The sequence below is a fragment of the Monodon monoceros genome, unplaced genomic scaffold, assembly GCF_005190385.1.
Source record: "Monodon monoceros isolate NGI ecotype Baffin Bay Population unplaced genomic scaffold, NGI_Narwhal_1 Super_Scaffold_11, whole genome shotgun sequence".
NCBI lineage: Eukaryota > Metazoa > Chordata > Mammalia > Artiodactyla > Monodontidae > Monodon > Monodon monoceros.
The window spans coordinates 102,761,974-102,774,469 of NW_021703767.1; the positions used below are offsets into that span (position 1 = coordinate 102,761,974).

Consider the following 12,496-nt stretch of genomic DNA (forward strand, 5'->3'; position numbering starts at 1 on the left):
GTAAATGTTATCATCCTGCACTCGGTGTGTTCAGAAACCCCTCTGCTTATTGATGTGCTAGAATTGTTGACATTCCTTATAGGCCCCCACCCTGCTAAGAGAGAGAAACACAAATATAATTCAGTTGGTAAACTCCATTAAATAAAGAGCATCTTTAGGTATCAGGCTTGCGGAGAAGCCTGAGCATATTGTAAACTTCCTCCACTTCCCCGGCTCCTCCAGGATGGCAGCTCAGTGAATGGCGGTGGGACGCCAGATACATACTCACCATCCCCTGCCTTCCATCCCCTATTCCAGGCACGGGAACCCCACCTGGCATCTACTGGGCCTGATCTGTCTCAGTTCTTTCTCAGCTGGGTCTGATGAGGTCTGGTCTTCAACTTCCAGTCTACCTTCAGCCCACGTGGGTCAGCCTACCTTTGCTTAGTGTCACTTTGCCCCAACACATTAATACCCCTCCCTTTAAGTTCACGTATCAGTGCCTTTAGCTATCTAGATAGTTCTCTGTAGCATTCTTAGGAACTTCTAGAAAGGGATATTCAGGGGAATCAGGCCCTCACTCCACCTACCTGACCCTGTAGTTGCCCACCCCGTTATGGGAAGAATCACCCTGTGAGATTTCTTTCTCTCAAGAAGAAATAGTGCAAAAGCCATTCTTCTTTCATCCCTGCCCTCCCTGTACCTAAAATGTCTCCCCATTTAGCACTTCAGCCTAGACAAGGTCACCCAGACACTTGGTCACCATGTTCTCCCTCTGCCTCTGTTACCTCCTTCCTCCCATGAGGATGGGGTCTCCTCTTTATCTTCTCTTCTGACCAGGACGTACCTGGCAGAATATTGGTGATGCACTTAGTCCAAAGGATGTCCCGATGGGGGCCCGCCCTCCCCTTCTCTGAAGCTTTTGATGTCATGGTTCAGGCTTGAAGGTGAAAGACTGAAAGAAAAGAAATGATTATAAGACTAAACAAAAGTACATCTGTTCAATATTTTACAAAATGTGATGGCTTTATATCTATTTTCTCAGAAGCAGGATTTCTTAATTCCTTTCAAAAGTTTCTTCACGAGGGCTTCCGGGAAGATGGCGGAAGAGTAAGACGCGGAGATCACCTTCCTCCCCACAGACACACCAGAAATACATCTACACGTGGAACAACTCCTACAGAACACCTACTGAACGCTGGCAGAAGACCTCAGACCTCCCAAAAGGCAAGAAACTCGCCACGTACCTGGGTAGGGCAAAAGAAAAAAGAATAAACAGAGACAAAAGGATAGGGACAGGTCCCGCACCAGCGGGAGGGAGCTGTGAAGGAGGAAGGGTTTCCACACACTAGGAAGCCCCTTCCTTCGCGGGCGGAGACTGCGGGTGGCGGAGGGAGAAAACTTCGGCGCCGCGAAGGAGAGCGCAGCAACAGGGGTGTGGTGTAAAGCCGAGACATTCCCACACGGAAGAGCGGTGCCGACCAACCGGCGCTCACCAGCCCGAGAAGCTTGTCTGCTCACCCGCTGGGGCGGGTGGGGCTGGGAGCTGAGGCTCGGGCTTCGGTTGGAGCGCAGGGAGACGACTGGGGTTGGTGGCGTGAACACAGCCTGCAGGGGTTAATGCAACACGGCTAGCCGGGAGGGAGTCCGGGGAAAAGTCTGGACCTGCCGAAGAGGCAAGAGACTTTTTCTTCCCTCTTTGTTTCCTGGTGCACGAGGAGAGGGGATTAAGAGCACTGCTTAAAGGAGCTCCAGAGATGGGAGTGAGCCGCGGCTAAAAGCGCGGACCCCAGAGACAGGCATGAGTCGCTAAGGCTGCTGCTGCCGCCACCAAGAAACACGTGTGGGAGCACAGGTCACTATCCACACCCCCTTTCCGGGGAGCCTGTGCAGCCCACCACTGCCAGGGTCCCAGGATCCAGGGACAACTTCCCCAGGAGAACGCACGGTGCGCCTCAAGCTGGTGCAACGTCACGCCGGCCTCTGCAGCTGCAGGCTCGCCCCTCACTCCGTGCCCCTCCCTCCCCACGGCCTGAGTGAGCCAGAGCCCCCGAAGCAGCTGCTCCTTTAACCCCCTCCTGTCTGGGCGAAGAACAGACGCCCTCCCGCGACCTACACGCAGAGGCGGGGCCAAATCCAAAGCTGAGCCCCTGGGAACTGTGAGAACAAAGAAGAGAAAGGGAAATCTCTCCCAGCAGCCTCGGAAGCAGTGGATTAAAGTTCCACAATCAACTTGATGTACCTGCATCTGTGGAATACATGAATAGACAACGAATCATCCCAAATTGAGGAGGTGTACTTTGAGAGCAAGATTTATGATTTTTTCGCCTTTTCCTCTTTTTGTGAGTGTGTATGTGTATGCTTCTGTGTGAGACTTTGTCTGTATAGTTTTACTTCCACCATTTGTCCTAGAGTTCTATCAGTCTGGGTTTTTTTTGTTTGTTTGTTTTTGTTTTTCTTAATAATTATTTTTTATTTTAATATCTTTATTGTATTTTATCTTACTTTATTTTATTTATCTGCTTTCTTTCTTTCTTTCTCTCCTTCCTTCCTTCCCTCCTTCCTTCCTCCCTCCCTTCCTCCTTCCCTTCTTTCTTTCTTTCTTTCTTCCTTTCTACTTGTACTAATTCTTTCTTTCTACTTTTTCTCCCTTTTATTCTGAGCCGTGTGGATAAAAGGCTCTTGGTGCTGCAGCCAGGAGTCAGTGCTGTGCCTCTGAGGTGGGAGAGCCAACTTCAGGACACTGGTCCACAAGAGACCTCCCAGCTCCACATAATATCAAATGGTGACGATCTCCCAGAGATCTCCATCTCAACACCAGCACCCAGTTTTGCTCAACGACCAGCAACGTACAGTGCTGGACATCCTATGCCAAACAACTAGCAAGACAGGAACACAACCCCACCCATTAGCAGAGAGGCTGCCTAAAATCATAATAAGTCCACAGACACCACAAAACACACCAACAGACGTGGACCTAACCACCAGAAAGACAAGATCCAGCCTCATCCACCAGAACACAGGCACTAGTCCCCTCCACCAGGAAGCCTACACAACCCACTGAACCAACCTTAGCCACTGGGGACAGACACCAAAAACAACAGGAACTACGAACCTGCAGCCTGCAAAAAGGAGACCCCAAACACAGTAAGATAAGCAAAATGAGAAGCCAGAAAAACACACAGCAGATGAAGGAGCAAGATAAAAACCCACCAGACCTAACAAATGAAGAGGAAATAGGCAGTCTACCTGAAAAAGAATTCAGAATAATGATAGTAAAGATGATCCCAAATCTTGGAAATATAATAGACAAAATGCAAGAAACATTTAACAAGGACATAGAAGAACTAAAGATGAAACAAACAACGATGAACAACACAATAAATGAAATTAAAAATACTCTAGATGGGATCAATAGCAGAATAACTGAGGCAGAAGAACGGATAAGTGACCTGGGAGATACAATAGTGGAAATAACTACTGCAGAGCAGAATAAAGAAAAAAGAATGAAAAGAACTGAGGACAGTCTCAGAGACCTCTGGGACAACATTAAATGCACCAACATTCGAATTATAGGGGTTCCAGAAGAAGAAGAGAAAAAGGGACTGAGAAAATATTTGAAGAGATTATAGTTGAAAACTTCCCTAATATGGGAAAGGAAATAGTTAATCAAGTCCAGGAAGCACAGAGAGCCCCATACAGGGTAAATCCAAGGAGAAATACGCAAAGACACATATTAATCAAACTGTCAAAAATTAAACACAAAGAAAACATATTAAAAACAGCAAGGGAAAAACAACAAATAACACACAAGGGAATCCCCATAAGGTTAACAGCTGATCTTTCAGCAGAAACTCTGCAAGCCAGAAGGGACTGGCAGGACATATTTAAAGTGATGAAGGATAAAAACCTGCAGCCAAGATTACTCTACCCAGCAAGGATCTCATTCAGATTTGATGGAGAAATTAAAACCTTTACAGACAAGCAAAAGCTGAGAGAGTTCAGCACCACCAAACCAGCTTTACAACAAATGCTAAAGGTACTTCTCTAGGCAGGAAACACAAGAGAAGGAAAAAACCTACAATAATGAACCCAAAACAATTTTAAAAATGGGAATAGGAACATACATATCGATAATTACCTTAAATGTAAATGGACTAAATGCTCCCAGCAAAAGACACAGATTAGCTGAATGGATACACAAACAAGACCCATATATATGCTGTCTACAAGAGACCCACTTCAGACCTAGAGACACATACAGACTGAAAGTAAGGGGATGGAAAAAGATATTTCATGCAAATGGAAACCAAAAGAAAGCTGGAGTAGCAATTCTCATATCAGACAAAATAGACTTTAAAATAATGACTATTAGAAGAGACAAAGAAGGACACTACATAATGATCAAGGGATCAATCCAAGAAGAAGATATAACAATTGTAAATATTTATGCACCCAACATAGGACCACCTCACTACATAAGGCAAATACTACCAGCCATAAAAGGGGAAATCGACAGTAACACATTCATAGTAGGGGACTTTAACACCCCACTTTCACCAATGGACAAATCATCCAAAATGAAAATAAATAAGGAAACACAAGCTTTAAATGATACATTAAACAAGATGGACCTAATTGATATTTATAGAACATTCCATACAAAAACAACAGAATACACATTTTTCTCAAGTGCTCATGGAACATTGTCCAGGATAGATCATATCTTGGGTCACAATTCAAGCCTTGGTAAATTTAAGAAAATTGAGATTGTATCAAGTATCTTTTCCGACCACACGCTATGAGACTAGATATCAATGACAGGAAAAGATCTGTAAAAAATACAAACACATGGAGGCTAAACAATACACTACTTAATAACGAAGTGATCACTGAAGAAATCAAAGAGGAAATAAAAAAATACCTAGAAACAAATGACAATGGAGACACAACAACCCAAAATCTGTGGGATGCAGCAAAAGCAGTTCTAAGAGGGAAGTTTATACCAATACAATCCTACCTTAAGAAACAGGAAACATCTCGAATAAACAACTAACCTTGCACCTAAAGCAATTAGAGAAACAAGAACAAAAAAACCCCAAAGTTAGCAGTAGGAAAGAAATCATAAAGATCAGATCAGAAATAAATGAAAAAGAAATGAAGGAAATGATAGCAAAGATCAATAAAATTAAAAGCTGGTTCTTTGAGAAGATAAACAAAATTGATAAACAATTAGCCAGACTCATCAAGAAAAACAGGAGAAGACTCAAATCAATAGAATTAGAAATGAAAAAGGAAAAGTAACAACTGACACTGCAGAAATACAAAAGATCATGAGAGATTACTACAAGGAACTCTATGCCAATAAAATGGACAACCTGGAAGAGATGGACAAATTCTTAGAAATGCACAACCTGCCAAGACTGAATCAGGAAGAAACAGAAAATAGGAACAGACCAATCACAAGCACTGAAATTGAAACTGTGATTAAAAATCTTCCAACAAACAAAAGCCCAGGACCAGATGGCTTCACAGGCGAATTCTATCAATCATTTAGTGAAGAGCTAACACCTATCCTTCTCAAACTCTTCCAAAATATAGCAGAGGGAGGAACACTCCCAAACTCATTCAATGAGGCCAGCATCACCTTGATACCAAAACCAGACAAGGATGTCACAAAGAAAGAAAACTACAGGCCAATATCACTGATGAACATAGATGCAAAAATCCTCAATAAAATACTAGCAAACAGAATCCAACAGCACATTAAAAGGATCATACACCATGATCAAGTGGGGTTTATTCCAGGAAAACAGGGATTCTTTAATGTACGCAAATCAATCAATGTGATAAGCCATATTAACAAATTGAAGGAGGAAAACCATATGATCATCTCAATAGATGCAGAGAAAGGTTTCGACAAAATTCAACACCCATTTATGATAAAAACCCTGCAGAAAGTAGGCATAGAGAGAACTTTCCTCAACATAATAAAGGCCATATATGAAAAACCCACAGCCAACATCATCCTCAAGGGTGAAAAACTGAAAGCATTTTCACTAAGATCAGGAACAAGACAAGGTTGCCCACTCTCACCACTCTTATTCAACATAGTTTTGGAAGTTTTAGCCACAGCAATCAGAGAAGAAAAGGAAATAAAAGGAATCCAAATCGGAAAAGAAGAAGTAAAGCTGTCACTCTTTGCAGTTGACATGATACTATACAGAGAGAATCCTAAAGATGCTACCAGAAAACTACTAGAGCTAATCAATGAATTTGGTAAAGTAGCACGATACAAAATTAATGCACAGAAATCTCTGGCATTCCTATACACTAATGATGAAAAATCTGAAAGTGAAATCAAGAAAACACTCCCATTTACCATTGCAACAAAAAGAATAAAATATCTAGGAATAAACCTACCTAAGGAGACAAAAGACCTGTATGCAGAAAATTATAAGACACTGATGAAAGAAAATAAAGATGATACAAATAGATGGAGAGATATACCATGTTCTTGGATTGGAAGAATCAACATTGTGAAAATGACTCTACTACCCAAAGCAATCTACAGGTTCAATGCAATCCCTATCAAACTACCACTGGTATTTTTCACAGAACTAGAACAAAAAATTTCACAATTTGTATGGAAACACAAAAGACCCCGAATAGCCAAAGCAATCTTGAGAACAAAAAACGGAGCTGGAGGAATCAGGTTCCCTGTCTTCAGACTATACTACAAAGCTACAGTAATAAATACAGTATGGTACTGGCACAAAAACAGAAAGATAGATCAATGGAATAGGATAGAAAGCCCAGAGATAAACCCACGCACATATGGCCACCTTATCTTTGATAAAGGAGGCAAGAATACACAATGGAGAAAAGACACCTTCTTCAATAAGTGGTGCTGGGAAAACTGGACAGCTACATGTAAAAGAATGAAATTAGAACACTTCCTAACACCATACACAAAAATAAACTCAAAATGGATTAAAGACCTAAATGTAAGGCCAGAAAGTATCAAACTCTTAGAGGAAAACATAGGCAGAACACTCTATGACATAAATCACAGCAAGATCCTTTTTGACCCCCCTCCTAGAGAAAAGGAAATAAAAACAAAAATAAACAAATGGGACCTAATGAAACTTCAAAGCTTTTGCACAGCAAAGGAAACCATAAACAAGACCAAAAGACAACCCTCAGAAAGGGAGAAAATATTTGCAAATGAAGCAACTGACAAAGGATTAATCTCCAAAATTTATAAGCAGCTCATGCAGCTCAATAACAAAAAAACCAACAACCCAATCCAAAAATGGGCCGAAGACCTAAATAGACATTTCTCCAAAGAAGATATACAGACTGCCAACAAACACATGATAGAATGCTCAACATCATTAATCGTTAGAGAAATGCAAATCAAAACTACAATGAGATATCATCTCACACCAGTCAGAATGGCCATCATCAAAAAATCTAGAAACAATACATGGTGGAGAGGGTGTGGAGAAAACGGAACCCTCTTGCACTGTTGGTGGGAATGTCAATTGATACAGCCACTGTGGAGAACAGTATGGAGGTTCCTTAAAAAACTACAAATAGAACTACCATATGACCCAGCAATCCCACTACTGGGCATATACCCTGAAAAAACCAAAATTCAAAAAGAGTCATGTACCAAAATGTTCATTGCAGCTCTATTTACAATAGCCCAGAGATGGAAACAACCTAAGTGTCCATCATCGTATGAATGGATAAAGAAGATGTGGCACATATATACAATGGAATAATACTCAGCCATAAAAAGAAACGAAATTGAGCTATTTGTAATGATATGGATAGACCTAGAGTCTGTCATACATAGTGAAGTAAGTCAGAAAGAGAAAGACAAATACCGTATGCTAACACATATATATGGAATTTAAGGGGGAAAAATGTCATGAAGAACCTAGGGGTAAGACAGGAATAAAGACACAGACCTACTAGGGAATGGACTTGAGGATATGGGGAGAAGGAAGGGTAAGCTGTGACAAAGCGAGAGAGAGGTATGGACATATATACACTACCAAACATAAGGTAGATAGCTAGTGGGAAGCAGCCGCATAGCACAGGGAGATCAGCTCGGGGCTTTGTGACCGCCTGGAGGGGTGGGATAGGGAGGGTGGGAGGGAGGGAGACGCAAGAGGGAAGAGATATGGGAACATATGTATATGTATAACTGATTCACTTTGTTATAAAGCAGAAACTAACACACCATTGTAAAGCAATATACTCTAATAAAGATGTAAAAAAAAAAAAACTTTCTTCACTAGTTTTTAGCTTTCTAACTGCCAGTGCACCTTTAGTGCACCTTTATTCCAAGAAAAACTTTTTCATTATCTCATTTAAAAAACAAAACAAGAGAAAACAAACCCACCTAACTAGTTCTCCAAGATTTGCTCTCAAGTGAAAGGCAGTCAGCAGTATGAGAATGGAGGCTGCAGAAAAGCCGTGGGTAAGGAAGTAAACACAGGATTCAATTCACAGAGAAAATAACTCACAGAATTTGGGGCAAATAATAGTTTCTGAAAAATTCAACACCAGCATTATTAATGAAGTAGACTTATTTTATATGATGGTGAACATATACTCATAATTGCTTTAATAATCTTCAATATCACACAATGAGGACACACCTGCCAGTTTCCAAAGGTGAGCACTGCCCTATGAAACTTAGAAATTCTTAAAGCTCTGGGAAAAACTCAAGTAATATAAATTATATTAATGTAAGACCACTTTTTCTAGCTTGTTTTAAAAATTAATCTTCCAATGTGATTGCCTTAGTGTGACTCAACGTCATTTGATTTACTTTAGGAATTCAGTCCAAATATTGCTGTAATTTTTGGCACAAAGACTCATTTGCAAGGTCATGGGGTACGAGTAAAAGACTAATTTTCTCATTACTTGTCATTTCCAAATAGTATTTATATGTCCTTTTGAATACTAATTACAACTCAGGGAGAAGTTAGAGATCACTTCTAGAGCCTCACTATTAAAGTCTCAAATAGATGCCAGGTGAAAAAATTTGCATAGTGACTATTATGGGCATTATTTTTAAAAGTCATTCCTAAGCAAGATAAGGTTTTTTTTGTTTTTTGTTTTTGTTTTTTGCAGTACGCGGGCCTCTCACTGCTGTGGCCTCTCCCGTTGCAGAGCACAGGCTCCGGACGCGCAGGCTCAGCGGCCATGGCTCACAGGCCCAGCCGCTCCGCGGCATGTGGGATCCTCCCGGACCGGGGCACGAACCCGCATCCCCTGTATCGGCAGGCGGACTCTCAACCGCTGCGCCAACAGGGAAGCCCAAGATAAGTTTTATTCAATTAAATTGACTAAAAAATCCATTACAGATTTCTTCTAGTAGGTTCTCTTCAATATTTACATAACAGTGTCTTTGTCTTCCATGGATGACTTAGATTCACAATCAAAAAAGAATAAGCCTCTTTTTGGTACCACTAGTTTTTAAAAGGGGGGGAAATGATGAGATGTGTTGAAAAATATAGCTATGAAGAAATTCTGGGGAAAACAGGCCTAAATAGGAATAATAATTTTCTGAGAATATCAAGTCTACTTAAGCTCCTTAGTTAAACTTCCCTGAAACTTAATTGTTAAGCAGGATATAAAATGTCACTGAGAAAAACCACAGTTTTTTAGGAACTGGAATCTCTTCTGTCCTATTTTTCATTTTTTAAATGTCAAAATCCACTTTTCAAGAGCAAAGAAACAGCAGGCATGCATATTTCTCTATGAACTCTTGCAGCTCTTGGTTAATTTGTGTATTAACATACCATGAACAAACTTCTGCATATGTTTATCCACCCCAACACACACACATACACACACACACACACACACACACCCCAGATTATAAACTAGGGCAGGGATTGTATCTTAATCTTTTTTAATATTCCATAATTCTTATTTCAGTTCTTGTAGAGAGTAGGTGCTTAGAAAATGTTTATCAAGTTGAACTGAAGTTTGCTTTAATGGTTTAAAATTTCAGCTCCTGTTTTCTATAGAGAAACATGGAGCTAATAGATGGTGAACTTGACACAGGCAAACGCTTAAAAAGAGAGAGAGAATTTCTAAATAAATTATCTAAAAACCTCCATAATTTTATGGTACACTGGCATGGTGTGCAGACTAAATTTTATTTTTTTATCAGTCCTATTATTATACCTAGATTCAGCAGAAATTTTGCTGAGAAGTCAATATGGTAAATTTCCAGGGTTTTAGATTGTCTATTCAAAACCTAAAGCTGCATTGACAAAAGGTATATCAAAGAGACTGATTGCACTGACTTCTGATTAAATTAGTACTGGATAAGCTTTATTGCCTTCCTTTTTAATATCTCACCCCTGAAGGCTCAGTGCAGGAAGGCTGAATTTAATTGTGTTATATCAGGTTTCAGAAAGTATGCCTGTCTTTCCAGATTCTACCCACTTTTCCCTCTAGGATAATTTTCTTTAATTAAAGAGATAACTGTCTGCCTGTGTGTGTGTGTGTGTGTGTGTGTGTGTGTGTGTGTGTGTGTGTGTGTGTGTCAAGAGTGGCTCAGAATTAAAGACCTAGAAAAAGCAATGCACGCACAAATGAATACAGCTCTGATGAAGCAGAGTAACCAGAGGAGGAAGGAAGGAAGGAGCTAAGAAAGGAAGTAAAAGGGAGAAAAGAAGTGAAAGATATTTAAATGAAAAACAAAAATAGATGGAGAAGTGAGTTTTTGTGGATTTAAAGACACTATTCAGGCACAGCCAGGACTCTGCCTCTTCCTGACTCAGTTACCTCAAGGCACTTATCACCCTGCCTTTCTCTCTGTAGTTCTCACAGAGTGTTGGTCCGTGCTTCTCAAAATTGAGCGTGTGTATGAATCACCTGGGGACCTTATGAAAAAGTGCAGATTCTAATCTCGTGAGTCTAGAGTGGATCCTGGGAGTCTGCATTTCTCACAAACTTCCAAGTGATGCTGATGTCATCTGGGGACCACACTCTGAGTAGGAAGGTGTTAACTGACACACTTAAGCAAGAAACTGGTTTTCTTGTCTTAAAATATAGAAGGGGGTTTCTCCATGTTAGCACTCTGGATTTCTGGGTTGGATGAGTCTTTGTTGTGGGGAGATGTTCTGTGCACTGTAGGGCGTTTAGCAGCATCCCTGTCCTCTACCTACTAGATCCCAGAAGCAAATCCCCCAATTGTGACTATCAAAAATGTCTCCAGGGGCTTCCCTGGTGGCGCAGTGGTTGGGGGTCCGCCTGCCCATGCAGGGGACGCGGGTTCGTGCTCCGGTCCGGGAAGATCCCACATGCCGCGGAGCGGCTGGGCCCGTGAGCCATGGCCTCTGAGCCTGTGCGTTCGGAGCCTGTGCTCCGCAACGAGAGAGGCCACGACAGTGAGAGGCCCACGTACCGGAAAAAAAAAAAAAAATGTCTCCAGATACTGCTAAATGTCCCCTGGGAGGCAGAATCACCCTAGCTGAGACCACTGAAATAGAAGATATTTGGGGCTATAACTGGGGGAAAGGCCGCTGGATAAAATGTATGCATCTTTCAGTTCTGTGCTAGCCCTGACCCTTACCCAACCTTTAGAAACAGTGCTAGAAGCCTTCATGCCAACACCTCAGATGAAAACATTACAACTCGGCCAAGTGCAGCCTGGCCTCCCTCCAGGGAGACCTGCCATCCAAGAGCCATCTCCTCCATTTGCTGCAGAGCTGGCAAGATCTGAGAGTATTCTTAGCATCTAGAAGGAGTAAAATTCTTTGTACCTATTCTTAGGGTTTAGATAAATGTTAAACTAGCAGACATTTTTACTATTTTCTACAATGTTAAGTCAGACGCCCACAAAAATGTAGTTTTAATATCACCTACACAGTGTATCTCAGAGATCCATTCCTTTCTTGTAATTACGGAAGCAAATAGCACATATTTTTTATAATATTTCAGAAAAATAAGAGAAGTTAGTGTGGCCTTTAGGGTGAATTTGAGTTTCTTCTTCACGTCAAAAAGGGTAGTAAAAGGGCTTCCCTGGTGGCGCAGTGGTTGAGAGTCCGCCTGCCAATGCAGGGGACACGGGTTCATGCCCCGGCCCGGGAAGATCCCACATGCTGCAGAGTGACTGGGCCCGTGAGCCATGGCCACTGAGCCTGTGCGTCCGGAACCTGTGCTCCGCAACGGGAGAGGCCACGACAGTGAGAGGCCCGCGTACCGCAAAAAAAAAAAAAAAGAAAAACAAGGGTAGTAAAAGAATCTCTTTTATTTTGATGTTGTCATTTTCTTTTTCTTCTACACTTAACAACCAGATTACTCAAATTCTTCCCAAAGTATTTTCCTTTACCTTCTTCATTTATTCTGTAGTTCAATTATATTGTATAAATTCAATTGAATATTTACTAGGCTCTACTAAATTACAAACCGAGTGGAGGACAGAAGAATAAGGCAGTGTCTATAATCTCAAAGATGTTCACTATCTATGTAGTTAAGG

The 12,496-nt window shown here is 41.3% G+C and overlaps 1 pseudogene; it reads left to right on the forward strand.

Annotated features, from left to right (window-relative positions):
- Positions 1–12,496, forward strand: part of LOC114890333 — a 54,434-nt pseudogene that overhangs the window by 11,262 nt on the left and 30,676 nt on the right.